We start from the raw sequence: 27972 nt of genomic DNA, 5'->3' as shown, positions 1-27972 counted from the left end.
CCTGGATTTCCTAGTTTCCAGCTTATATTTAATATACAATATATTTAATATGTTTAATATCAATTACATATGTTAAAGCAATTACATATATTACGTTATATTTATTATATATCTCCTATTGGTTCTGTTTCTCTGGAGTACCCTGACTAATATGGTGCTTCCAATACACTGTAAATATTGAGAACTACTATATATGTTAAAATACTATGGCTAAGGTATTACAAAAGTGGATGCCCTGACGGTGCAGTTCTGCTTCTTAAATGGGCAACTCAATGAGGATAAGTAGCAATGTAAATTATTTTTTTCATTTTAAATGGTGGCCAGTCATATATATATAAACACTTTGGGAGGCTATAAGACACTAATTAAAAGAACTTAATAGGATATAAGCAGTAAAACCACATCGACTCGCCACTCAGTAGAAGGAATTCTAGGCCCAAGATACAGAAACCTCCATACCTGAATCATTGGAAAAGATGTAGAAAAGACTCTAAAACGATTGAAATGTTCAGAGATCCCTTGTGACCCTTTTGGAGGTCATGATATCAGGACTCACTGTCCCCTGAGTCTTGTTTTGTAATACAGAGAGGGACCCACAGTTACATAGTAAATTGACACCTGAGACTTGTTTTTTTTTCAGCTAGAAGTGGAAAGGAGAAATATCTTTCACTGAAGCAGAGAGTAGAGGTATAAGTGGGGAAGACAAGGTAAAGAAAGAGAAAAGAAAAGAATCCATTTAGAGAAGACTTGCTCTTGGGGCAAGCCCTGGACATATAGTCATTTATATATCCTATTTCAGGATACATTGCATGCTTTACTGTAAGTAAGCATTTAATGATTTGTCTTCCACATACTTTGCTTCATTAAAGAGATTCACTTCTGCTGGCATTTTGTTTCATGGGATCCCAGGCCCTTAGCATAGTCCCTTAGTAAAGTATTTGTGGAATGAATCAGTCAATATGTCCTCAAACTCAGTACCCTTCTCAAATCAGTTACCTGCTTTATACCATAACTGAGATTATATTATCATAGTGTTAGGACTCAAAGGGAAATACCTCGATTTTAGAAGCTGACGTCATCTGTTTTATCACCTCATCCAATGTAAGAATTCATGCTATAAAAGTACTGGTAATCTGGCCTCTGTTTGAGCACTCCTCGTATCTTGAATGCTCTACTTGGTGAGTTAAGTCATCCAGCATACGAACAGCTATAATTTCTACAAAGTACTTCCTTATAGTTGCCTTCCTGAAGCATGTCACCCATTGGTCTTAGCTTGACCTGATGGAACTACAGAGAAAAATATTTGAGTTTCAAATACCCATGTTTGCACTTCACATCTTTGTAGTCCATTATCACACAACTGAAGTCTACTTTTCTTCAGGAAAACATCTAATGTTTTTTCCTAAAAATCCTGTGAAAGTATGTCTAGGCCCTTCCCCATCTTGTTTATTGATGTTTGTACTTGCTTTTGTTTTCTAAAATACTCCCAAAAAGGCAATGCTCAGAACTGGATCTAGTGCTTCTGACATGGTCCTTTTGAGACAGAATGAGACAACATATGCAAAAAAGGAAATCTATATTTCTATTAAGTATAATTATCTAATTCTTATAAAATCTGCATGTGTTTGTTTCAAAAATAAAAATACAGAATAGTATAAATATACAATATTTTATATAATAGAATATAGATATAGAGTAGTATGGAAAAAAACCCCTGAAGTCATTCAAAATAACCCATTACCCAAAGAAAAGTACTTTCAGATCCATTCATCTCTGCTTTTTATCTCCCTATATTGTGTGTATGTTCATTTGTGTGAACATCACACAAACATACTAATATATACACATAGTTTAACCTAAATAAAAACATAATGTTTTAAACCCGTTTTAAAATTTAATGTAAGCATTGGACATTATTACATAGTTATAAATTTAATTCTGCATCAAAGTTTGCAAACTCTTGGCTGACTAGTTAAATTCAGCCCGTAGACATTTTATTTCCCACCCCCCAGTCCCACCCCCGGGCCTGCACAACATCTGAAAAGCCTAGGCGTGTTGCAGCTTCTCCTGAAAAGTGGACAGTCTGGTGATACTTGGTGTGCAGCCTTACCTGGATGTGGGGGAAGTTGAAGCGCAGGTACATCTGATGCCCTGGGAGGTGTTCTCCAACGAGAGCTTCATCGTCAGCGTTTCCTATTTGATGCAAACAGCCTGCAAGAACAGCCCCTCCTGGGTGAATTTGTGTTGCCGGAACATGATCATTTTAATAGCTGTAGCTCTAGGCAGTGGTTGTACCACCATTCATTTCATAAATCCCCTTTCGGTAGACCTTAATGTTGGTTCCTTGTTTCTCCTATTATAAATAGTGTTGCAGCAAATATCTTTTTCACCCAGTTGCTTGATAGTCTTATGATGAGCTCCCAGACTAGATGTGGAATTGTGTGGCCAAAGTAGACTTCGAGGTCTCAGAACTTGTTTTAGTCTTTTAAACATCATGAGAACCACAAAAACAGCCTTTAATTTTCACTTGCACTCTGTTAAGCAAACACGTGACCACTCTATATGTAAAAACAATTTTAAAAAATAGAGTTGTTCAAAAATACATAGTAATTAAATTAATATTTTATGGTAGAAAAATTATAAAATACAGAAAAATGTAAAGGAAAAATATAAATACACTTGCAGAACTCTGATATAAATATTATCTTTTCCATTTTTGCATTTTCCCACTTATATATGCATATATATTTATATAAAAATATATTTACATGTATTTTATACATACATTATTTAATAAGGATAAGATATACTGTTTATATAATTTTTATTTCTAGTACCTTTTCACCTGATGTTATCATGACAATTCCCACATGATCTAATATTCCTCATTTAGAAAATTTAAAAATTATTTAATATTTCAACATATGATATCACTTATTTAAACAATGCCCTATTGTTGGAAACAAATTATTTCCAAGTTTTTCTTTTTTACAAATAGTATTCCAATTAATGCCATGGTACCTAGATTTCTGTGAAATCCTTAGAATAAATTTCTACACGTGTACTCACTAGGTCAAATATCCAACTCGTGCAGACAATTTTTAAAAAATCTATATTCAGACCTTTACATTCACAACTATATTAAGTATATTGATTTCATTTGTTTTGCTCTTTTGTTTTCACCCTGTTGATAGATAGACAGATAGAGAGAGGGAGGCATTTCTTTTAATTTAATACATCTCTCATTGATCTTGTTGCCTCATGTGTCTGCCTCTTCTAAATATTTTTGCACAGTTTTGGCGTTAACTGGGTGTTTTGCCAAAAAGTCAGTTCAGTGTTCCTCAGATAGTTGTTCAATACTGCCCGCCTCTTCAGGTGCTGAAAAAGGAAATTCTAATGATTTGTTAACACTTGTTAATATAGATAAGATTAAGGCCCCAATTTTCTTACGAAAGCTTACTACTTGGGGCTGGTTTCACAGAAATTTCATAACATTATATGCAGTCAAGTTGCACTGATATTCCATATGAGGAAACAAAATCTGTGAAAGGATTTAAATATGAAAATAATTATGTAAATGATAAGTATTATTTATTATTAAGTATAATTAGTAGTTGTCAAGCAGATCCTTTTCTCCCAAAGAGCCACAAATCTTTCAAAATGAATGCTTGCAATTAATAATATTTAGATAGGGGGAAAATGAGTTTTTCTCAGCTTTTCCATCATAGCCTAGATACTGCCAGGCAAACAACTTGATAGAATCAGTGGAAGCTTAAACAGGTGATAATCTCCTCTTGCTCTGCAATTTATCACTAAATGGCTTTTCTGTGGACTGCAATCATTGAAAGGTAATTGTAGCCTTCTGCTATATTTACCATTAGAAAATTTCTTTTTACGTGGAGCGTGCTGTTCTAATAAGCAGTGGGTTTTTCACAAACTTGTTTATCATTCACAATGATTAGGTTCCCCCTTATTTGAACTGGTGCATAAAATGCCACTTACGGGTTTTTTTTATTTTTTAATTTTATTTTATTATTTTATACAGCAGGTTCTCATTAGTTATCCATTTTATACATATTAGTGTATATACGTCAATCCGAATCTCCCAATTCATCCCACCACCACCCTCCCCTCGCCACTTTCCCCCCTTGGTGTCCATACATTTGTTCTCTACATCTGTGTTCTCTACGTCATGTTTTTAAATGATTTTTTCTCTCTGCCTTTCCTGTTAGTGTAACCGGAGGTGGGGTCTAGCTGCTCGCCGCTCAAAAGCAAGTAAAGAGGCAAGGTTGGTGGAAAGGAAAGTTTACTTTGTTTTGGGTGCCGGCGACCAGGGGGTGTGGGAGGGAGGACGCCTGTCCGAAGGCCAACTCCCCGCACCCACCCAATGAGGGGGCAAGAGCTTTTATAGACGGAGGGAGGGGGGCTACACGCAGAAACAGCACAGTCAGCTCTGACCGTCATCTTGAAATTGGTCATCGGTGGTCTGCCCAGTGTCATCTTGATTGTTTTAAGTACAGTTAGTCTTCAGTCCCAGGGTCGGTTCGTTCTCATTTCTTTGAGGCCAGTTCTCAGAATTGTGAATTGTGGCAGCTTATGTCATGCCTACAGTCTGGTCATCATGTACTTCTTCACCTAGTGGGGTTTCACACAGCTCACAGGATATGGCTCAGAATATTATCTATAGCCATTGAGGAGGAACTAAAGGTCCTTAACTTTGCTTACTGATAAATTATTATTGTTTTGTCCTGTTTGACTGCTTTTATTTTTTGCTTCTGCATTTTCTCACTTCTCTGATTAAACTTAATTTTGGGCTAAAGTTTTTCCACAGACAAAAAGCAGGCAGAGGACATGGTTAGGGGAAAGGATCATAGGGTCCTGCTCTGTCTCATTAGGAGTCTCATTTAGGTGCATAGTTAATGTCTGCATCGCTTGGCCTCTGCTAGAAGAGGAGTGAGGTGCACAGGACGCCCACGGCCTGCTCAGAAAGCCTACAAACATTGGAAAGGGATGGCGGTATCTGCCACACTGTCAACCTGTTCTACTCGGTGTGCTACCGCTGTTATAGCACATGCTGAGCTGTCAATAAAAATCAGCCAAAGCATTCTGTGTAGCGTAGGGAGGTGTGGGAAAAGGGGTCATTCCAGTTGCATAAAGATGATGCATCTGGTTGGCAAGAGGACCCATATTCATGTTTAATCATGTATGGAGCCTCTGTCCTCCTTCCTGGTCCCCGTTACTCATCTGTTCAGGTCTCCCTGCCTCCCTGACCGCCTCCCCCATCTTCCCAGCTGCTCATCTCTGTACTTGATTCAGAGTATCTATGAGAGTCGGCCCTGAGCTGCAGGGCCTGATCTCTGCAAAAATGGATTGGTCTGTCGTGAGCCGCACAAAACAAAACGAAAATCAGGAAACGAGTGAAAGCATCTGTGAGCTAAAGTGGAATAATTATACCTCGGTACCCTGTTTATAAAGATATATAGCAGACTTCCTGCCATATTATCACCCGGTAAAAAAGTGTACTTTTTTTTTTTCCTTTTAGTGAAGAGAGAATGCTTTTATGTCAATCTATTCACGCCTAAGACTCACAGTACCTATTGTCTATAACTGTGAGATACAACTCGGGAAGGATATAGATGGAGTATTTGGCTTCAATAAAGTGGGTGGAGCAGGAAATGGGCCCTACACCTGGCCCTGTTTACAACGAGTGACTTGTTAAAATGAGCATCTATACCAGGAAAAATTAATCAGCATATGTAACCATAAGGAAGGTGGAAAGTGCTGATCACATACATTGCTCAGGTGCTGTCAGAGAGATTCCGGGGCTGATGGAGGCTATACAAGCCCTAGCATCAGATGGGAACAACTCTCTCCCCCACAAGCTAGCCCGCTTTCCCCCTTCCTAAAGGCAGGCCCTTACAAGTGTGGTGTCTGGGGTGGTCCTCTAATTTTCCCTAATCTGTGTGTGGCTGTGGAATGAGACAGAGCTAACGTTCAGAGAAAGGGTAGTGAAAATGACATGAGCTCTGGAGTGAGACAGAACTGCAAGTCCCATCCCTATCATTGATTTAGTTACGTAAATTGAACAAGTTCCTTAAATTCTCTGAACTGCAGTTGCCTTGTCTGTGAGGTAGAAATCAGGTCAGTCTTTACTGGGTTATTATATGCATTATAAATAATATATATAAAAGGCCTAGCAGGGCACTGACATAAAACAGACACTCAAAGTGGTAACTATTACTATAACTCAGGAAAACTACTCTGCCCAACATAGGCAGTTCTAAAGTGAAACAGTATATAATAAAATCTTATTCAGAAGAACTTATAAGTAGGCAGTGGATTGGGTAGCTATATCTTATGGCTAGGTCTCAGTGCATCAATTCATATCCAAGGAGATTCTCAACATGTAGTAGATGCAACGTATTTCCAATTAATATCATCATAAGAACTAAACCTCTGTATTTCTTTGGTTTCTAAGAAATTTTCAACCTCAATAATATGTTAGAGTACTTCTGGGTTTAGCTCTTACTAAATTATAAATGCTATCATTTTATACCTAAGATGCATGGTTCACTCAGTGCAGATGGGGGAAAACTGAATGTTTTAGACTGGCTAACTCTGGCTTGCTGAAGTTCTGGTACACGGACTACTTGTGGTGAAGTCAGTAAAGCTGATGAGGTTTCATTTCTAAATGTACTAGGACTAGGTCAAGATGCTAGTTTCCAACTGCATATATCCTTTCTGATGATGATCTTTTTTTTTTTTTTTTGCTTGAGTGTAAAGATATTCTTTTCTCTGTATTTTTGAGAAAATATTAGCTTGGCTGTCCCAAGCTAACATATGACGTTATGTTAGCTAAAAACGATGACGTTATGAAAGAGTGACTTCAGTGACTCAGTGCTTCCCACTTGGTAATTTCTCTCACCCTCAGGAGTAGCCTCAAATGCTAGCTCCCATCAATTACTGGATGCCCCATATTTTCCCAGCATCATTATAATCACTCCTATCAATTCAGCACCTGTAATGAGCCAGGCTGCTTATCCATTTACAACCTTCACTGCTTTATATATATTAGCTCAGTTTGCTACCTCTTGTCCCCCTCAAGCCAATATCAAATGTTTATTAATTAGGTAAAAATGGTATTAACCGCTTACATCAGGAAGGGCAAAAGGGTATCATCTTGAGTGCCCATTTTGAATGAGTGGTAATGGTTGGCAGAAGCACTGAATTAAGAAAAAAATTTAAGCTCTGTCCAGCCTTAGGGGGGAAGAATGCCGTGATTGATTAGCAATGTCTGCCTTGGTTAAAAGAAAAAAGAATAGAAATAGGTTGAGTGACTTGCAGGACGGAAAGGATGGGGATTCTCGGGCTCAATTTCCTTGCTGTTTATAAGCTTCTTAGAGACACAGGTAATGTTTCAACTTTCCATCATGTTGCCACAGTGTTCATTTCCAAATCATTTATTTCTTCACCCCTCCATTTATTCCTGCTGAGTTCTCCTGGACTCAGAAACTTCACACACTCTATTCCCTTATGTTGAGCCTCACATACTTCCAAGTGGTTTCCAAGTGGCTTCCAAGTGGCCTCCAAGGGTGGCCTTGTCCTGTTTATCCCGAGAAATTCCCCCAGGTTAACATGTGTCGCAACGTCTTTCTCTTTTATACTATAGAACTTATATGAATTTGTAATTATTTGTTAGAATGTTTTCTTGTTAATTTACTGTTTCCCTCACTGAACTCTAAATTCCATGAGCCCAAGAACCGCATCTCTCTTTTTGACAAGCCACCTTATTTATACCCAGCACACACATCTGGGAAAGAGTAGACATTTAATAAATATTTGTTGAAACAGCAAATCCACTAAACTTTGGAGATTCAAACTTAATAAAACATGGATCCTGGCTTCCCAGAACTCATATTGTAGTGAAGCAGAAAGTTGATTAAGTAAATGATTATGATGCAATGTGATAAAAGAAACATAGACGTAAGGAAATACCACTGCCTGCCTGGATCAGGGGGCAGGTGTTGGGGACGCATTCTGAAAGTGATGTCAAGATTGAAGAGTAAGGAGTAAAAATGGACCTTTTAAGAAAAATCAAGCGCTGCAACTTGTGCGATTTGAATTTGATATGTTCCACCATTAAATTTTTTTTTTTAAATCAAGCAGGGTATATTAACATGCATCTGTAGTATTGCCCTAAAAGCATTTTAAAAGAAATATGGATGTCTTACCTACAGAGGCACACAATTAGGCTTTTCCCTCAAGGTATTCTTAGTGTTAACCCTTTATATTGCTTTTTACTTGATGTACCCACCAATTGTTCTGATCCAGTGGCCTTGATGAAATTTTTGGTCATTTGCAAAAGTGTCAGTGGGGATTATGTGAGCACGAGTCTTTCAGAATTTTAAGTAGAAAATGGCTCAAGCATCTCCTACAGTTAGGGTACATGTGGTTACAGTAGATTAATTTAGAGAAGTGAAATTGGGTTTGTCTCTTTAGGTTTAAATATATGACTTGGGGATAATAAAGGAAAATCATTACTAGCACAACAAGGGATATTTAAAATAAAAGATGGTTTTAGGTACACCACTAACTTTCTTACAGCGTCAATGATAAATTGTTAGGTATTATATTGATGGTAGCAGGCGGTAACATGTCCCTTTGTAGTTGAAGCTTTTTTTAAAGCTTATTTTTATTTTTTTTTAACATCTTTATTGGAGTATAATTGCTTTACAATGGTGTGTTAGTTTCTGCTTTATAACAAAGTGAATCAGCTATACACATACATATATCCCCATATCTCCTCCCTCTTGCGTCTTCCTCCCTCCCACCCTCCCTATCCCACCCCTCTAAGTGGTCACAAAGCACCGAGCTGATCTCCCTGTGCTATGCAGCTGCTTCCCACTAGCTATCTATTTTACATTTGGTAGTGTATATATGTCCATGCCACTCTCTCACTACGTCCCAGCTTACCCTTCCCCCTCCCCGTGTCCTCAAGTCCATTCTCTACATCTGCGTCTTTATTCCTGTCCTGCCCCTAGGTTCTTCAGAGCCTTTTTTTTTCTTTTTTAGATTCCATATATATGTGTTAGCATACAGTATTTGTTTTTCTCTTTCTGACTTACTTCACTCTGTATGACAGACTCTAGGTCCATCCACCTCACTACAAATAACGCAATTTCATTTCTTTTTATGGCTGAGTAATATTCCATTGCATATATGTGCCACATCTTTATCCGTTCATCCGTCGCTGGACATTTAGGTTGCTAGTTGAAGCTTTTTTTTTTACAAATAAGCTGGAGGGGGTTTTTTTTGGCTCGATTATATATTCTTTTATAAGGCAGAGAGGAAGAAAGGGAGGGATAGACTAAGAAAGTATGGAGCAAAACATTTCCTTAAATCACATTTAAAATAAGGTAGAGTGTAGTAAAATACAGGAAGGTAGACTGAAAGGCAACAGTAAATTTTTTTTAAAGAACTTTTATAATTATATTACATCACTTGACAGAGCTGTAGTGCTTTGTGTAGGCCTTTAAAACTTCCCCCAAACATGTTCATTCACCTTGATTCAGTCATGTGCATAGAAGAAGTTCCTTGTTGGGTTGGTAAAGCAGAATCATATCCAGGCTCTAGCTAGATCCAAACACTATTGCAGTTCTGTACAAACCTGTGTGGTATGTACAGATAGAAACAATAATATGTAAACCTGTTCACCTTTGGTACATTGATCATTTCCTAAACTTATTTCACCTGTACCCACCACCCCTCCCCATACACACACACAAAGCACTGATACCCCTGTAAGATATATTAAATGTGTTGATTTGGATAACTAGAATTTGATGGACAGAATTCCTCCAGCAAGAGGGAGTTTTAGGTAGAATGGAAGAGAAACTCATGGAAACGCTTGAATGGCCCTTTCCTTGATTCCACAAAATGAGTAAGACTGATCGAGTCCCTTTAATATGCAGCATCCATATTGCATTTGTTCTTACATTTTATGCTGTAATTAAATACAGAGTAAAAGTTATTGAGTGAATATTAAGTTTTTTGGGTAGCTGAGTTGATAATTGTATTTTATTTTTGTGCATTGGAAATCTATGTACATTTATATTGTAGGAATATGGCAGTGCTCCAAGAAAAATGAGAAATTCACTGGTAATTTCCCACCCAAAGAGAGCCATTGTTAACGTTTTAATATTATATACTCTTTGTGTCAGTTTGTTTTTTAGTCAAAAATGGCATCTTATTGCTTGAATTTGCATTTCACTGATTATGTGATAAAAACTCCTTTTTAGGGCTTCCCTGGTGGCGCAGCGGTTGAGAGTCTGCCTGCCGATGCAGGGGACGCGGATTCGTGCCCCGGTCCGAGAAGATCCCACAGGCCGCAGAGTGGCTGGGCCCGTGAGCCATGGCCGCTGAGCCTGCGCGTCCAGAGCCTGTGCTCCGCAACGGGAGAGGCCACAACAGTGAGAGGCCCGTGTAGCGCCAAAAAAACCAACTCCGTTTAAATTTAATTTTTCTTGAGGTAACATTGGTTACCGCCTCTCAGCTCGAAATTCACTCTTTTGTTACTTGCTCTGTGGACAGTGCTATGGGTCCTTTAAATAGTTTTTCTTTGGCCACCTCGTGTGATGTTAGGCTTTCCTAACTGATGGCACCTGAGGAAGGTGTTGCTTCGCGATGCCCCGGTGCTTGCTGGGAGGGCTCTTGGTGGCGTCTTCAGCACCCACTCACTCCTGCAGCTCCGAGGGCGTCCTCAGCCCTGCTCCCGGGGCTCACAACTTCTCCGGTAGTCGGCTTCAGCAGTGCGTAGAGAGAGCAGTGGACGACAGCTTCCATCAGCATCTTCTATCAAGCAGTTCTGGAGTAGCGCCTCAGGTGAGAAATCTCCCCGTGCATAGTTTTACTGGAACCCTAGAATGTGGATTTCCAGCAACTTACAGAGGGCATATTTCCAGAAAGTTCCACCATGAGACACCACAGCAGCTTCTTTACCATCCAGTGAGCCACAGTCATGCTCTTTTCAACCGGGTCTGGACCTCAGTCCTGTGGGCAGGGAGGAGGAGGTCTTCTTTTCAACTGGAGGGTTAGCGGCTCTCCTTATTTCTGCTAACTGTGTGTTTTGGCGTTCTCTTTACTTGTCGCTGGCCATTCCTTCCTTACTCTAATCCTCTTTCATAATTAATAGTTTTTTCATTACACTTTCCATGCTCAAATTACTGTTTGTTTTTCTTCTGGTTGGACCCAGAATAATAACTAAATAATCTAATATTAGTGTGTTACTGTTTTATTTTAAAACCCGTTTTTCACATTTTTTTGTTTCTACATCATTATTTTAATGGTTTCATAGTAGTCCATGTAGTAGTAAATACTTCATGCCTATTGTTATACAGTTTATAATATATGTTTTCATTTTCACAATTGTAGACAATGCTTTAGTGAACATGTTGGTACACATCCTTTGCTCCTATCCATAATGATTTTCATTAATTCTCAGTCATTTGGACATTTTAGTCAGAGGCAAATGATGAACACACCACGTAATGTGCTTTATATATTTCCAGGGGAATACTGAACATATTATTTAGTGCCATAGCAAAACATCAGAAAAAAGTGAGGAAATCATGATTTTTATTGTCTTCTGCCAAACTCTCATAGCAAGAATCTGAAAATTTTCTGGTGAAACACAACTGAAACTAGATTTGAGATTGAGCCATTAAATCCCAGTTATCACCAATCACTTCTGGCTGCTTCTGATTCAACACTTTCTTTGTGTTTACGATTGGGGAATCCACCTCATGAAAAGAATGGCAAATGGGAAAGAAGTAAATGATTCAGAATATCTTGGTCGTTCCTGGGAGAGAGTGCTCTGACAAAGCAAACGGTTTACCTGAATGTCTTAAGCAAACTGAGCTTGGCTGATTTCCTGTGCTTACAGAAAAGAACCGCCGTAGCTTCAGCTGGAAACCCTAAGCCAGTGGCTCAGTGGTTGTTGTTTTGACGTGCCTGCATCACAGGTATAAACAATCTGCGATGTTGAGCTAAACATACCTAAACTGCTGAGGATCTTTCAGGTTAATTTAAACCAACAGGGAATGATCCTGACTGGCGACAATAGAAGATTCTCTCCCAGCAGGAAGTGCATGGGGGCATCCCTTCTAGATCAGACATGCTTCAGAGACTGCTTCTGGAAGCGGTCGTCTTAATTGAATGTTTGTGTCTGAATGTTTGTTGCTCACAGATGTTTCTCACCAATACTGTTGAGCCTTTTGGTGGTTTCTAAAAGAGGCTATGTTAATCTCAGAACAAGGAGATACAACACATATGACGTGTAATCACACTATAATGATAAAAATAGACACATGCCATCATTGTTGTCATGGGCATTATCAACAACAACACAATCACTGTAACTTATTGGGCACCTGTTATTTAGACAACATGTCTCTTGTCCATGGATTAGTGTAGTTAATCCTCACAAAGCTTTTAAGAAGTAAGTACCAATAATATCCCCATTTTACAGATGAAGACACTGAGGAAGAGAAAAGTTAAGAATTTGCCTATGATCAGTTATCCATCTGTTCAGCCAGTGCACAAATTACACTGCCCAACTCCAAGACCAGGTGAGTACCATGGCCTGAGCACCATGCTTTACTGCTTCCCACATATTTAGGAGCTAAAAGAAATCAAGTAGTGGACCTTAAAGAAAATCTTCCTCTACCTTCGTTCAACTCTTTTCGCTTTCATTGTGGTGGAGCCTGTGAGAGACTTAATGTATCATGTAGAATTATCAAGTTAAATGACTGCATTTTTCCCTTAATTGACCATTTTGAATTGAATTGCTTGGATTTATCAGATTTTTTGTAATGCAGTGTGGTCTGCAATAGCTATTACCAGCCTCTTTCCCACCATCACTACACCTGAAAAAATTCAGACATATGACATTCTATCATGTGCTTATCCAGAATTAATGCACAAAGCTGCAAAAGTAAAAATCTGTGGTTTATGCACAGTTTCTTCCAGGCCAGCTGCTGTGTCTCCCAGTCACCCTAGGGTCTGCAGTTAAGGACCTGCAAGTCTAGAGAAACTGAGAGAGACGTGTTGGCTTGGCCAGTACATCTTGAGCACCTATAAAGTGCAAGGAGCTGGATCACTGTGGTGGACTTGTCGGGGATTTAAAAATAATAAGACAGCCTAGGAGACAGGCTTTGACACCACTGACAAAAATACACTTCAATTACCAGGCAGTGAGAAAAGGAGGGACGTGGGTAGAGGAACATGTCAGCAGGGTGTGTTGTGTGTGGCCCATCTTCAAGCCTCAGTTGAATCCTACTGTTCAAATGTGGGCCACTTGTGGGAAATTCTGTACCATGAGGGTTTTGCTTAATGTTTACAAAGTCTTACAAAAAGATGAATAGGAGACATAGCAGGTGGCAAATCAGAAAGTTGTGTCTTGTAAACAGGGGGAGGTCAATCCAACCTCCAAATCCCAAAATATATCAATATCCCATAATAGAGAATCACTGTCAAGGAACTTGCTGTTGGTTTATTAGTGGCAGCATGGCATAAAATCAGGATAATTCAGCGTTTAAAATCCCTACTTTGTTTGAATTCATAACTAGTATAAATACTTCTAAGATTATATACATTTAAATTTTTTCTGCAACAAGTTAGACAGGATCACAAATTCACATGATGCTCAAAAGAACACTCAGAAATATTTAATGAAAACCTTCATTCTAGTGATGAGGAAACTCTAGCTCAAATAAGAAGCAAAAAACCATACTCAAGCAAACAAATCTGTAAAAGAGTTGTAATCAGAAATATCCAGTTGTCCCACCTCCTAATTTTGTGATCCATCTGCTTCACCATCAGTCAAAAAATCTGATTCTTCGAATAAAGAACTTTGGCTTGGCTTTATAGAGTAAGATTAAAAACAAAGAAAAAACCAAACACTTAGGCAAAGGAACAAACAGCCAAAATTAAGTAAATCTGGGATTTTTTTTAAACCAGCGTTGTCTGCATTGTTATTTTGGGCTCAGAGCGATAGCTTGATGCCAAATTTAAATGGAAAGCATTATCTACTCCATATTTATAAATCTTTAGATTCTGCATGTGTCATGAAAAATGTAAGTAAATTTTATAATAGTAAGGTGTGTGGGATTAATTTGTATTCTATGTTGAAAAGCTCCACGGTAGGCAATTAATTCATGAAACACCAGCGATTGCTGCCTTAAGGGCTACATTGCTAGATAAAATTACAGACCTCAAATCTTATTATTACACTGGTATCTATTTTTTGTGTGGTCTAGGGAATATATCATCTTAAATTGAATATTTACCTAATCAGTAGGCTAAGGGTATCTTCTGGGTTCTGCCCCCTTCGACTCTAGAACACATTGTCTAGTTGTGAATATTAATATGCTGCTTATATAGTTAGGTACTACTGCTTACTGTTTTCACTTCATGGCACACTTATTAAATGATACTTGTATGCTATACTAGAATAAACTAGAGGGGATCTAAATGGAGCTTGGTAAAAATTGTATAGCCTTTATATTAAACAATGATAAAGCAAAACAACTAATATAAATAATTTAAAATAACAAGCCATAATAAAGTATAAAGTATTGGGAAAGATCTCATCAGAACTGACTGAATTAAATTCTAAAGGGAGACCTGCAGGCAGAAGGAAGATTATCACAGATGAAAATAAGGACTTTATAAAGAATTATGTATAACAGAAAGGATAAATAAGTGGATAAACCTAAATAAAATCTAACAGCAAAAAAGAGTAATAATAAAATATATCAAAAATTAGAATGCATTAAAACAAAAGGAAGAGGAAAAAGTAGTAAAAGAAATTTAAGATCTCAGCATTGCTTGAGAAGCAGTAAAAGAGCTAATAAGTCATGGTACATGTGTAACTGCTACTTATGTAAAAATAAGAAGCTAATACAAGGGAAAATGGAATTTGAAGAAATCTCAGAGGAAGAAAGAAGAGCAAAAGGAACATAACAAGGTGGGACAAATAGTAAACAAGGAGTAAACGGTCTGTAAGAAAATACATTAACTGTAAATACTGAAATTAAAGGACAAGGATTATTGAAACAAACCAAAAACCTAATTCTATGCCACCTACAAGAGACAAGAGTCAGATTGAAAATGAAAGGATTCAAAAATTATGTCATAACAACAATAAGTAAAATTGAAGAAGATTTGTTAATGTTAACATAGATTTGAAAGCAAAAAGTATCACTGGCGATAAGGCAGGATAATAAAACCCACTGTTACTTTACAAGGAATATATTATAAGTCTAAACTTCAATGCAATATATGAAGGGAAATTCCAAAAATCTAAGTAGAAATAGAAAAATCTAAATTACCTAGATCAGTAACATAGAACCACAACAACAAATCAGCAGATTATAGAAGATCTGAATACCATCATTAAAAACTTTGGCCTAAATTTACATAAAACACTGCACCAACAATGATGGAATATATATATTATGCAGAAATTTTTAGGTGCACATGGCACATTTATAAAATTGACTGTATTCTGGTTATAAAACAAGGCTCTGAATAAGCAAGAAATTTAAACCTATATAACCAATATTTTACCAAATAGTTGGATATTAAAAACATACTTCTGATCATTATGTAGGTCAAAGATAAAGTCGCAATGGGAATTAGAATTTTATTAATTGAATGATAATGAAAATATGCCATAACAAAACCTGTGGGTTGCAAATAAGGCTGTGGTCACAGAGAAGTTTATGTATTCCAATTATACTCTCTAAATGTAAAACGGAAAGGAATAAAGCAACTAGAAGATAACCTATCACCCTGAGCTAGGCAGTTCCTGAACTGTACCTGGTGGGGAAGGCAGGGCAGAACTTCAGGAGTCCAGCTGAGAGCACGGTGAACACCATGTCAGGAGCAGTCTCCAAGAAAGAGAATTTAATGTACAAAGGGATGACTAAAATATATTTAAGAGCTAGCATCCTGACCCCTCTTAAGGATGACTTATGTTGCTGGGGAAAAAATAAGAAGTGCTCGATGTAGAAGGTGAATAGCGTTATAATTCCCAGGAGAATCTTGGTACCAGGACCACACAATGAAGAACTTGGAGTCCCCGTGGCTAATCCAGCAGAGAGAAAAGGAGAAACAGAGATGTGAGAGAAAATAAAGGGAACTCTGGGTGCAATTTGGTGCTGCTGCAGGTCCAAGTCCAGGTATGTGCTCTCTATCTCCATATCTTAAATAAAAGCCACCATGTTCCTCAGTCTTTCAGGTACTTAGAATTTCTCTTTAGAACCTGAAAATGGGGTCAGGTCTCCTGTCTGCATTGCTACAGTACAAAATAGAGGCAGGATGTTTGAAATGGTTCTCCATCTGGCAGAGGAGGCCTTGAAGCTGTGAGCCACTCGCTGCAAACCAGCAGGACATGAAGGATTCTTGAGCAGATCTGAAGCTACTGGGAGGCCTTTGAGGAGTTAAATCCCATAGTAAATACTGTACCTTCAATGGCCCCTTCTCCCTCTCTGTCCAGCCTTCCTCCACTCCCGTGGGGGCCCAAAGGGGTTAAATGAGCACTCTGATGTAATCAATATAGCAAATTACTGGTATCTTCTATGGATTATTGAGATCATAAATGCCCTATATACAGTATTATGTAGAAAGCAAGAGAGTTGATATAATACTTATATAAAACCGTGAAGGTGGAACTATCGTCCTTGGTCCTTACCATATAAACACACACACATAGACACACACACACTTAATGGAGATTGAAAATTTATTATTTTCCAAACCAATAGATGCACACCTAAATCTCCAATGGTAATGTCTATGATAAGCTTTTTTAGTCAGGGTATCATATGTAGACATAGCAGTTTCAATTCAAAATCAGGCTATCACCTGTTAAATATACAGGAGTCCATGTTTATGTGCCATGATCCATCACTGTTGTGCTAAAGCCATGTAAGCAAATTAAATGGGGATATCTAGGAATCACAGCTACTACATTTTCCATATCTTTGACAGTAATATACATCTCTTCAATAATTCCAGAAATGCAGTATTGCTGTTGATTTCAAGCTTGTTGGAATGGGAGACAAGTTCAGTTCAGTTTCATTTGGCTTTCCTACACAAATTTGAAAAGCAAGACAAGGGGTGTTCTATCACTAACTGTGTTTTTTCCACTTATATATCAGGAACGGGATAAATATCCACAAATTTCATTATGAACCAGTGAGCGCCCTGTGAGTTGGGCTTGGGTCAGAACTCAGTTTATCACCTGACCTCCATATCTCTCATGCTAACAACTTGAGAGGGTATCATTTCTGTTTAATAGATGTTATTGATACCTCAGACCACTTATCTAGATGTTTTTGAAGTGTCTGAATGTTACCCCAGGTCAGTGTCAGATTCAATAATTCAGTTGCTGATTCAAGACTCTTATAAGATACACATATGCATGTGCACGTGCACACACACACACACACACATCCATTCATTCATCTATCTGTCATCTACCTATCTATATCTATAAATATTTTTTGACATAGCATTAAGTGAAAGAAGTGTGAGAACATTTCCCAGTTTGTGGATTTTCAATTTTCCCTTGTGAAGACTGAGTTGCTATATTTATAGAAGCTTGAGAAGCTGGAGTTACTAGGTCTTAATGATTCATACATTTTATCATAGTAAATATCTTTTAATCCCTGATAGTATTTTTGACTTCTTTTTCTGATATTATTATAACTAAATCCATTTCTTTTTGATCAGTATTCTCCCCTTAGATTCTTTCTGTCACTTATACTGCAGACTTCCTATGTCCTGTTAAATTGGGTATGTCATAAATAAATAATAATAATTGTCTATTTAGCGAAATTAAATCTTACGTTTAATGTATTTATTGTGATTTTAATTAGCCCTTCAAATTCTTGGGTTTCGCATCTGTGGATTCAATCAACTTGGATTGAAATTTCCATTCATTTTACTACTACATTTTATATGAGGGACTTGAGCATCAGCAGATTTTGGTATATGCAGGGGCTCCTGGGACCAATCCCCCTCAGATACCAAGGGATGACTGTAATCTTCTGCTGTTGGATAAGTATTTTATAAATGTCAATTAGATACAGTTGATAATGATGGTGGTTCAGTTCAACTGTATGCTCACTGATTTTCTGTAAGCAGAATCTGTCAATTACTGATAGAGGTCTGTTGAGGTCTCCAACTATAATAATAGAGCTGTTTATTGCATCTTGCCATTCTATCTGTTTTTGCCTCACTTATTTTGGTACTTTGCTGTTATGCACGTACACATTAAGGATTAAGTCTTCTTAGAAAATTGACCCCCTTATCGTTATGTAATGCCTCTCTCTATCCCTGATAATTTTCCTTGTTTGAAGTCTGCTTTGCCTGACATTAATATAGCTACTTCAGCTTTCCCTTCATTAGTGTTAGTGTGGTATAGTTTTCTTCATCACTTTACTTATAATCTATGTCTTTCTTTTTAAAGTGGGTTTCTTGCAGACAACATATAGTCAGTTGTTTTTTTAATCCCCTCTGTCATTTTCTGTTTTTAATTTTTATAGTTGCATTTAATCCATTCACATTTAAAGTGATTATGTGTATAGTTGGATTAATCTCTCCCCTTTCTGTACTGTTCTCTATTCATTGCACTTCTTATTTTTTATTATTCTACCCCTTTTCTGCCTTATCTGGTTTAATTAGGCATTTTATATGATTCTGTTTTCTCTCATTTCTTAACAAATCAGTTATACTTCTTTTTAAAAAATGATTTTAGTGGTTGCCCTCAGGATGGCAACATGTATTTACAACGTGTATTTACAAGTCCACTTCTAAATAGGTCTATATTATTTTATGAGTGTGTAGGTACCTTAAAATATTTCATATTCATCCCTTCTAACATTGATGTCACTCATTTCACTTATCAATAAGCTATACTCATCCAATATATTGTTGCTGTTGTTAGTTTGAACACTTATATATTAAATCAAGTAAGAAAAAGAAAAATAAAAGGGTTTATTTTACCTTTATGTGTTCCCTCTCTAATGCCCCTCATTCCTTTATGTAGATCTCAGTTTCTAACCTGCATCATTTTCTTTCTCTAAAGTTTAAAAAAATTAAACCTCTTTAAACATTTTTTGAAAGGCAGATCTACTGGTGAAAAATTCCTCATTTTTGTTCATTTGAGAAAGTCTTTAATTTCTCCTTCCTTTTTGAGGAACAATTTTCCTTAATACAGAATTCTAGCTTGGTGATTCCTTTATTTCAACATTTTAAATATTTCTCTCCACTCTCTTTTTGCTTGCATTGTTGATGACAAGAAGTCTGCTATAAATCTTATACTTCTTTCTTCATAGGTAAGGTGGTGTTTTTCTGTGTGTGTGTTTCAAGATTTTTTCTTTGATTTTCTGTAGTTTGAACACAACATGCCAGGTGAAAGTTTTTTTTATTATTTATCCCACTTGGACTCCTCTGAGTCCTTGATCTATGGTTTGGTGTCTGTCATTATTTTTGAAAAATTCTTAGCTATTTTCACCTCACAAATTATATCAGTATTGTGAACTGAAATCCCATGTTTTTTATTACCAATTCATACTCTCCTCTAATAAGCCATTCATCATAGAAGACCTGCCACCTTATACTTCCTCTAGATCCACCTCTGCTGAGACCATTGCATCAAAGTGAGAACTAATCTCGAACTGATTTTTCCAATTTTCTCTTTGCACAGTGCTGAGTAGTGGGAACTTTAATTGTAACTGATCAATTTTTGTCTTTTATATAGTGTGCAGAATGTTTATTTGCACAAAACATAAATAACGTGTATATGTATGTGCCTGTGTATGTTATATATATGTGTGTGTGTGTGTGTATATAAATGTTATGATTCCTTGCTCGGAAGGATGGAATCTAGGGCAACAAGAAAAGGGGGAGTGATACATGGTCTTCCTCTTAACTTTACCTTTTTTTCTCTCCTTTTCTTTTTTTACCTAAGTTATTTATTTAATTCATCTCCTGCTACAAGAAAAGTGATGGAAAATCAGTCTACTGGTCATCATTTGATGCAAATAAAGAACATGGGCTTAAGGTCCTATACATTTTACTGGTCCATGTGCAAGAATAGTCCAAATCTGAGCTGTGGTCCATGATGTAGAACAATGGTCCAGGTTTTCTTTATTCATCTTCATTGCAGGTCAGAAGTGGCTTCAAATGAGGGTTATGGAATAAAGAATGGTTACCGTATCTCTAGGAAAAGGGCTTGAACCTGATGCAGAGATGGGGATAGACAAAAACTTGGGTTCTTATGTTTTCTCTGGTGCAAACAGGAAGGCGTTCAGCAAGCTGACTCCCACCCTGGGGAACATGACAAAGTAAATAGGGGCCTTCCAAGTGTGAGCTAAGCCCTCCTTGCTTGAGGCACCTCTAGACATGGGAAGCCCCAGATGTGGTTGGGACATACCTAGAACCCCAGAAGCCCAGAGTCTAGCCACCACTCCATTTTCGACCTGATTCAAAGCTATCATTGCCTCTTTATTATTCTAGAGATTATAAAGAAATTATTATTCCTGATTAAAAACAGAATTATCAAATTTAAAATCATTGTGATAGCAGTAAGCAGCAAGTTATATTCCTTAGAAAATCAATGCAATGAAATACATACTCGGCATACATACATACTCAATTTTTCTCAGAATTCAGAAGAAAATAATAGAAACTAGGTGTGATGAGAAAAGAGTTAAGTGAAAGAAGGTGGAAAATAAAATCCAATCTACAGAAAATTGTAACTTCATGAAACAGTCACTTTTACAAATTACAAGATTTTTTTTAATCCAGAAAGTGACATAGTTATTTATCAGTTACTAGTTTCAGAGTCCTTTCAACATTTCTGAAGACACAAGTCAAGATGAAGCTGATAATTGCCCAATATTTGATCTGATAAAAACATAATGCTGCAAACGAAGGAGAACTTTCCTCTGGTGAATGGTGGACTGAGGGGGGAAAAATGAAGCACGTTTTCACCTCATGGAACTGAGAATGCATGAAGAAACGTTGATAAAATATTTGATTAACATAACCGCAGATGTTCACAAACTGAGTTTTAAATAGATATTTATGGTTTTCCAAAGCAACCGAAGCAGCAGCCCATCTTCATGGGATCAGCTAGTGAGTATCAAAATTATTTAATACACTCTATCCCCTACTGTCAAAAGTGAATACTCTCAAGTGCTTGGCATTCTGTAGAATAGTGGTTAAGGAGAAACTTGAAATGTGTTTTCTCTTGTCCAGCAAGTTAACATTTTCTGTTAGGTTTCTGTTTTCTCTCGAAGGACCTGCTCTTCTCTTGATGGTAAGTTATTCTCTTTAAGGACACGCTGTCCCCCCGCCCATCCCCTCAACTACAGTAGTATGCTTTATTCAGAGATTTCTATAGGGCACAGATACCATGATATGATAATGCAAAATACATACGTACATTTTAGTTAGCAGATGGTTGGTCTCCTTATATAGATTTTAAAATACAAATCAAAATAAAATTCAGATGGAATAAGGACTTAAATATGTAGAGCATAAAATTACTGGAATAATACAGGAGATAACAAACTCTGAGCTACACAATAAAAGCAGACATAATGATTTGGTTAAACACCAAAAGCTTCAAAAAGTTTAAACAAATCTCAAAATAGAGAAATAACTTCTGCAATGCAAAATAATCAATATAGGGGGAAGAGATTTCATTAAAAAATAAAGGTAAATATTATATTGAATAAATGCCAGGAAGAAGAAATTCAGGAAAGCAAATGTAAAAAATGTGATAAATACAATGAAATGCTCAAACTAACCAGTGTTCAACAAAACAAAATTTTAAATAAAAATAATATGAATGTTTTGTCTATGTTTAATTCATGAAATTTGTTAAATGTAAACTATTCAAATTGATGGAAATATAAACATTGGACTAATATTCTGTATTGTTTTGGATTTTGCTTTCTATTTGATGGTAAGATTTAGAGACTATTTCATGTCTGTTTATAGATTTATAACTTTTTCAAAATACCTTCATAGCACATATTCTGGATTCTTCATAATTTATTTGTCATTCTTATGGGGATTTCAAGTTGTCCTCACTTGGTTGCTATGCCAGCAATTCTATACGAGAAAACCTTATCCATACAATTTGGTTTCGATGTGTTTTCTTAGCACTCATTAATTCTCCTGAAGAAACCCTGCTCCTTTTCCCAAACTTTAATTCAGGAAACACAAGGATAGTCACCTAATTTTAGAACTTTGTTTTGTGTTATTGAGGTCTGTATTGTTAATCTTAGGATCTCACAGTTCTTCCTCAGTTTGGTCATGTTTCCTTATGCTAACAAAATCTTCTTTTGAGAGGTAAAAAAATATTTTTTATTCTTACTGAAGATGCACTTAAAATATTTTTCATTAATTTTTACTTTTGTTGTTGGCACCAAATTACTGAGAAAAGGGCAAAAGAAACAACTTTATTCAGCCATATATAATTACAAATCAGTTTGTTGATATTTAGTAATATTGGTTCTTATTATCCATTATCCTAAATTAAAATTTAGTATATTTACAGACGCTCAGAAACACTAGGAAGTTAAAATTACATATTATTTCTTTGCTCTTGAAATTACATTTGATAAGCTTTTGTATTTTTTTAAGGAACAATCTGTGTCTTCAGCACTTTTTGATGTAGCATTACATTAAGAACATTTTCCATGTTATTAAATATTTTTTGAAAGCATGTTAATACCTACAAAACATTCCATCTTATGCAAGTACCACATAATTTATCTGTGTCTTTATTACTTGATATTAAATGTGTTTCTAATTTCTTCTATCCCCAAACATTCTATAATAAGCATTCTTGCACATTAATCCTTGTTAATTGCTTTATTTCTTTAAAATAATTATTATAATGCTATATAAGTAAAGTATGCTGTGGGCACTCAAAACCATAGAGAAAACAGTACATCTAAATGTATTAGTGTTTAAGAATCATAACATATCGAGGGGGATTTTAAGTGAATGAACCTAGTGATTAATTTTAAGAACATAAAACTTGAGACAACCAGATATTATGTGCTCCCTAATGTGAAGAAATAAGTGTAGCACATCAACTATGAAGAGCTCTTACCAATCAAATCTGAATCAAAACTGTAGTTCCCAATCACTAATTTGTTAAAAAAGAAAAACATGAAAATCGGAGAAGTATGTTAAAAATAAAACAGGAATACACACAGAAAAATGCAAAATTTTGTTAACTCTACAAGGCAAATGACCACCCACAAGGAAGAATAAACTTCATGGAAAAAAGAGAGAGGGACAACGTATAGATTTAAAGACAAGAGAATAATCAACCAAGCTATCAATATTCTGAGCCCTGTTGGGATTCTGATTTCAATAAAACAACTTTGGAAATAAATTATGATACATCATGCAGATATATACACTGACTAGATATTTTAATATAAAGGGTTTATTGTTAAATTTGTGGGTGGATAGCTGGAAAAGCTTTTGTCTTATTTTGTATTTTTTTAGTCCTTATGCTATTTTTTCCCCGATGAAAAATCCTATGTTTAGGAATTTCATCTATACTATTCAGGGGTTAAAGTAACTCTGAAGTAATCCTAAAGTGACCTTAAAGTAATCGTGTTTTGGGCAGAGCCAAAACACGATTGGACGTATGTTGATAATTATTGATCTTCTCTATATTTCCATATTTTTTGAGAATTTAAAATGCCACAAAAGGGAGCAACAGGAAATGAGTTTACTATTTTGGTGGGGAATAGATAATACAGTCTTGTTATATATATATATGGTTTATCCTGAAGAGCTTTGGGAAAGGAAGTGATATGATGGGATTCACAAGTGAGAGTGCACTCTTATGAACATGGACATGAATTCATCCAGGAGCAAGGAGACCATTAATACCTTCCTCAATTTCTATAATTCCAGTGCCCTCTCTGTCACACTCTTATGGGCTATAATTTCTCTACAGAATGATAATAGAATGATAAAGAAAATAAGAATGAATTAAAAATGAGATGTGAAAGCCAAAGGGACTCCTTGGTAGAGGCCAAGAAGCCCTCGTTTTGCAACAGGAGTGCAGAGAAAGCCAAACATGAGGCCTGAGATTTATTAGTCTGTGCGACTAACTTCAAAGGAGGTTAAACTTGGCAGATTTGTTATACCAAGGGCGTTGCCCCCATTGGGAAAATCTGAAGCTTTAACACACAGAATCTAGACATGCGGATGATTGCTCCTGAAGATTTTGATTCCTCTGACACTTCTGAACCTTCTAAGCCTGCAGAAGTGTTCCATTCCTTTTTGCTAAGAGCAGTCATCTCAATAATCCTGAAAGGCAGCAGATATACCACTCAAGATCTGCCCTCACTTTCCCTCCTGGCCACTTGGCTTATACCTAGGTTTTAAGTCACAATATCAAGCAACTGAGGATGCACTTGGCTTCATAAACAAAGTAGTGTAATTTAAAGATGCTGTAAATCTATCTGACATGTATCAGTAGCCATCTGGGATGGATGAGTGGCACTGTGTTAGAAGATTCTTTATCAGAGGGACTGGAACATAGAATTGGAAAGGGAAGAATTTATTTACCTGAGAATATTCTTTGGAGATAAAGGATTTAGTGTCCGGGAAAGAACCTCAGGAGATTGTACAAACTAATAAGGTGGCTCCCAGTACATGGCATGGTACACACAGTGGCCAAGCTGAGCAAAATTGAAATGCATGAACTGCAATGTCAGATGATGGATAAAGAAATTAAAAAGTTCAGAGAAGTAGACATGCTAGAATGGATGTAATATGTACAGTCAGAAGATAAGCATGATGGTTATGTTCCTTGGGAAGGCCCAAGGACACAAAATTTATCAAGACCATATGAATGGCCTGGTGAGACAGGAAGCAGCATCATTAAAAAGTTCAGGGGCTTCCCTGGTGGCGCAGTAGTTGAGAGTCCGCCTGCCGATGCAAGGGACGCGGGTTCGTGCCCCGGTCTGGGAGGATCCCACATGCCGCGGAGCAGCTGGGCCCGTGAGCCATGGCCGCTGGGCCTGTGTCCGGAGCCTGTGCTCCACAACGGGAGAGGCCACAACAGTGAGAGGCCCGTGTACAGGAAAAAAAAAAAAAAAAAATTCAGTAATGTCTCTACTCTTCATTTTAGGGCTGGAGATAGAAAATACTGTTACAGAATTTATCTAGCTGAAAACAATGTCCATGAATGGACTTTAAAATAGTAGAGTCTAGGTGGCAGCAGTTAACTGTCAGTAACCAGGTGGTACTTAACCACATATGTTGTGATCACTAGCAAAGTTGGAGTAATAGCCCTGGGAACCAGATACACAGGGACTTACAAGGATGGTTAATAGAATATGACCTCCCTAGGGGCAAAATAGATTGGTGGCTGACAAAGTCACTACTCAGCTTGAACCAGCAGAAGAAATCAAGGTTTGGTGATTGGGCGTCTGAGGATAGCCACCCTAATAAATATGTCATGATTCCTTGCATAGGTTTCAGACTGGGGACCATTGTTCAGAATCAGAGCCCACTAAACAGTGGTTCCAAGTGGAACAATTGCAGTACCATAGCATGTATACAAAGCAATGATTTGCTGCATTTTTCCTCAAGAAAATTATGGCCATTTACTCATTTGACTATAAATTGGGAGATGGGGATTACTCATTTTTAGCACTGTTGGTATAGGTTATAGGGTTTCTGTGATATTGAAGTACGAATACTTTGAAACATTATTGTGGCCTTCCTATATGTATGGGGGCATATGGGAGACAGGTAGTAAATCACTTACATAGACCACCTGATGGTCATTTCCCTGGGCCCTGAATGTTTAATTGGTATTAACATACTTGGAAGTTAGTACAACTTCCAGATTGGGTCCTTGGTTGTAGATAACTACCAAAATAGGGAAAGCCACATGGAAGCCTCTGAAACTGTTCCTGTCATGAGAAAGTAAGTAAAAATATATAAATAAAAATTGTATCATATATGTATTATATAGAGTTTAGGAGATTTATATCAGCTATGAGTTTCTAAGAGATGCCAAGGATGGTGGTCCTTATCACATCCCCAGTTAAGTTACCTAGCAATGATCTTGCAAAAACCAGATGGATCCTGGAAGGTGACTGTAGACCGCTGCAAGCTCAACCCAGTAGTTGCCCTGATTGAAGTTGCCACGATGGATGTGGTAACTTTGTTAGAACAGATAGAGCCTCAGGTTCTGGTATATGGACATTGTTTTGGCATATGCATTCTTTTCTATTTCAGTAAGAAAAGAGGATCAGGGAGAGTTTTTGCTCACTTCAAATGTGTAATAAACACTTGCAAATTTTGCTGTTGAGCTGTAATTCCTTTTCCTCTGCTATAATGTAGTCCAAAGGGATCTCGGACTATCTAAACATTGCAGAGCGCAGCACATGAATCCATTGCTTTCAGGATAGCATGTTAATCTCTTCAAATAGTTAGTACTATGAAGGCCTTCATGAGACACTGTTTAGAGGATGGAGTGGTCATGATGGCAGAGAGAGAGGCCAACAGCGTGGATTCTCACTAACTAACTAAGGCTAATCTAGCTACTGCTACTGCCAAATGTCCAACCTGTAAGAAAAAGAGACCAAAACCAAGCTCCAAAATTACATAATTTCTTGAGACTTACTATCTACCTGGTAACAAGTTAACTATTTTGAATAGCTTCCATCCTGAGAATATCACTGGTCTTGTCACTAGAATAAATTATTATTATATATTTCTGCCAGTGTATATGGGTTTCAAAAACATTCCTGTTCTGCTAATTGTTTTTCAAAGAAATGAGTTTTATGGAAGGTGTGATGGTTTATTTTATGCCTCAACTTGACTGGGCCACAGGGTGGCCAGATATTTGGTCAAACATTACTCTGGGTGCATCTGTGAGGATGTTTCTTTTTTTGTTTGTTTTTTTCTTTTTAACATCTTTATTGGAGTATAATTGCTTACAAAGGTGTGTTAGTTTCTCCTTTATAACAAAGTGAATCAGCTATACATATACATTTATCCCCATATCTCCTCCTCCTTGAGTCTCCTTCCCACCCTCCCTATCCCAGCCCTCTAGGTGGACACAAAGCACCGAGCTGATGTCCCTGTGCTATGCAGCTGCTTTCCCCACTAGCTATCTATTTTATATTTGGTGGTGTATATATGTCCATGCCACTCTCACTTCGTCCCAGCTTACCCTTTCCCCCTCCCCATGTCCTCAAGTCCATTATCTACGTTTGTGTCTTTATTCCTGTCCTGCCCCTGAGTTCTTCAGAACCATATATTTTTTTAGATTCCATCTAAATGTGTTAGCATATGGTATTTGTTTTTCTCCTTCTGACTTACTTTACTCTGTATGACAGTCTCTAGGTCCATCCACCTCACTACAAACAACTCAATTTTGTTTCTTTTTATGGCTGAATAATATTCCATTGTATATATGTGCCACATCTTTATCCATTCATCTGTCGATGGACACTTAGGTTGCTTCCATGTCCTGGCTATTGTAAATAGAGATGCAATGAACATTGTGGTACATGACTCTTTCTGAATTATGGTTTTCTCAGGGTATATGCCCAGTAGTGGGATTGCTGGGTCGTATGGTAGTTCCATTTTTACTTTTTTAAGGAAGCTCCATATTGTTCCCCATAGTGGCTGTATCAATGTACATTCCCACCAACAGTGCAAGAGGGTTCCCTTTTCTCCACACCCTCTCCAGCATTTATTGTTTGTAGATTTTTTGATGATGGCCATTCTGACCAGTGTGAAGTGATACCTCATTGTAGTTTTGATTTGCATTTCTCTAATGATTAGTGATGTTGAGCATCCTTTCATATGTTTATTGGAAATCTGTATATTTTCTTT

At 37.1% G+C, this 27972-nt stretch overlaps 1 protein-coding gene across 11 annotated transcripts in view; it reads left to right on the top strand.

Moving 5' to 3' along the window:
- LOC149743925 (uncharacterized) overlaps positions 1-27972 on the top strand; it is a 155690-nt gene that overhangs the window by 59270 nt on the left and 68448 nt on the right. Inside the window, exons 2-6 of one of the 11 annotated variants that reach the window (XR_016391649.1) lie at positions 4233-4288; positions 10299-10881; positions 12527-12626; positions 16098-16241; positions 20039-21207. The exons of 7 other annotated variants lie outside the window; for them this stretch is intronic. The gene's annotated coding sequence lies outside the window, so the exon portion shown is untranslated. The remainder of the gene's footprint in view (positions 1-4232; positions 4289-10298; positions 10882-12526; positions 12627-16097; positions 16242-20038; positions 21208-27972) is intronic. 3 more of the 11 variants (XR_016391648.1, XR_016391650.1, XR_016391651.1) reach the window with 3 other exon arrangements.

This window comes from Delphinapterus leucas, unplaced genomic scaffold (genome assembly GCF_059928025.1).
Source record: "Delphinapterus leucas isolate spDelLeu-1000000601 "Yukka" unplaced genomic scaffold, BTC_Dleu_Yukka2 spDelLeu_asBTCV2_sq52, whole genome shotgun sequence".
NCBI classification, from domain to species: domain Eukaryota; kingdom Metazoa; phylum Chordata; class Mammalia; order Artiodactyla; family Monodontidae; genus Delphinapterus; species Delphinapterus leucas.
The sequence above is the reverse complement of the archived record's forward strand: the minus strand, read 5'-3'. Positions and strand labels throughout refer to the sequence as shown.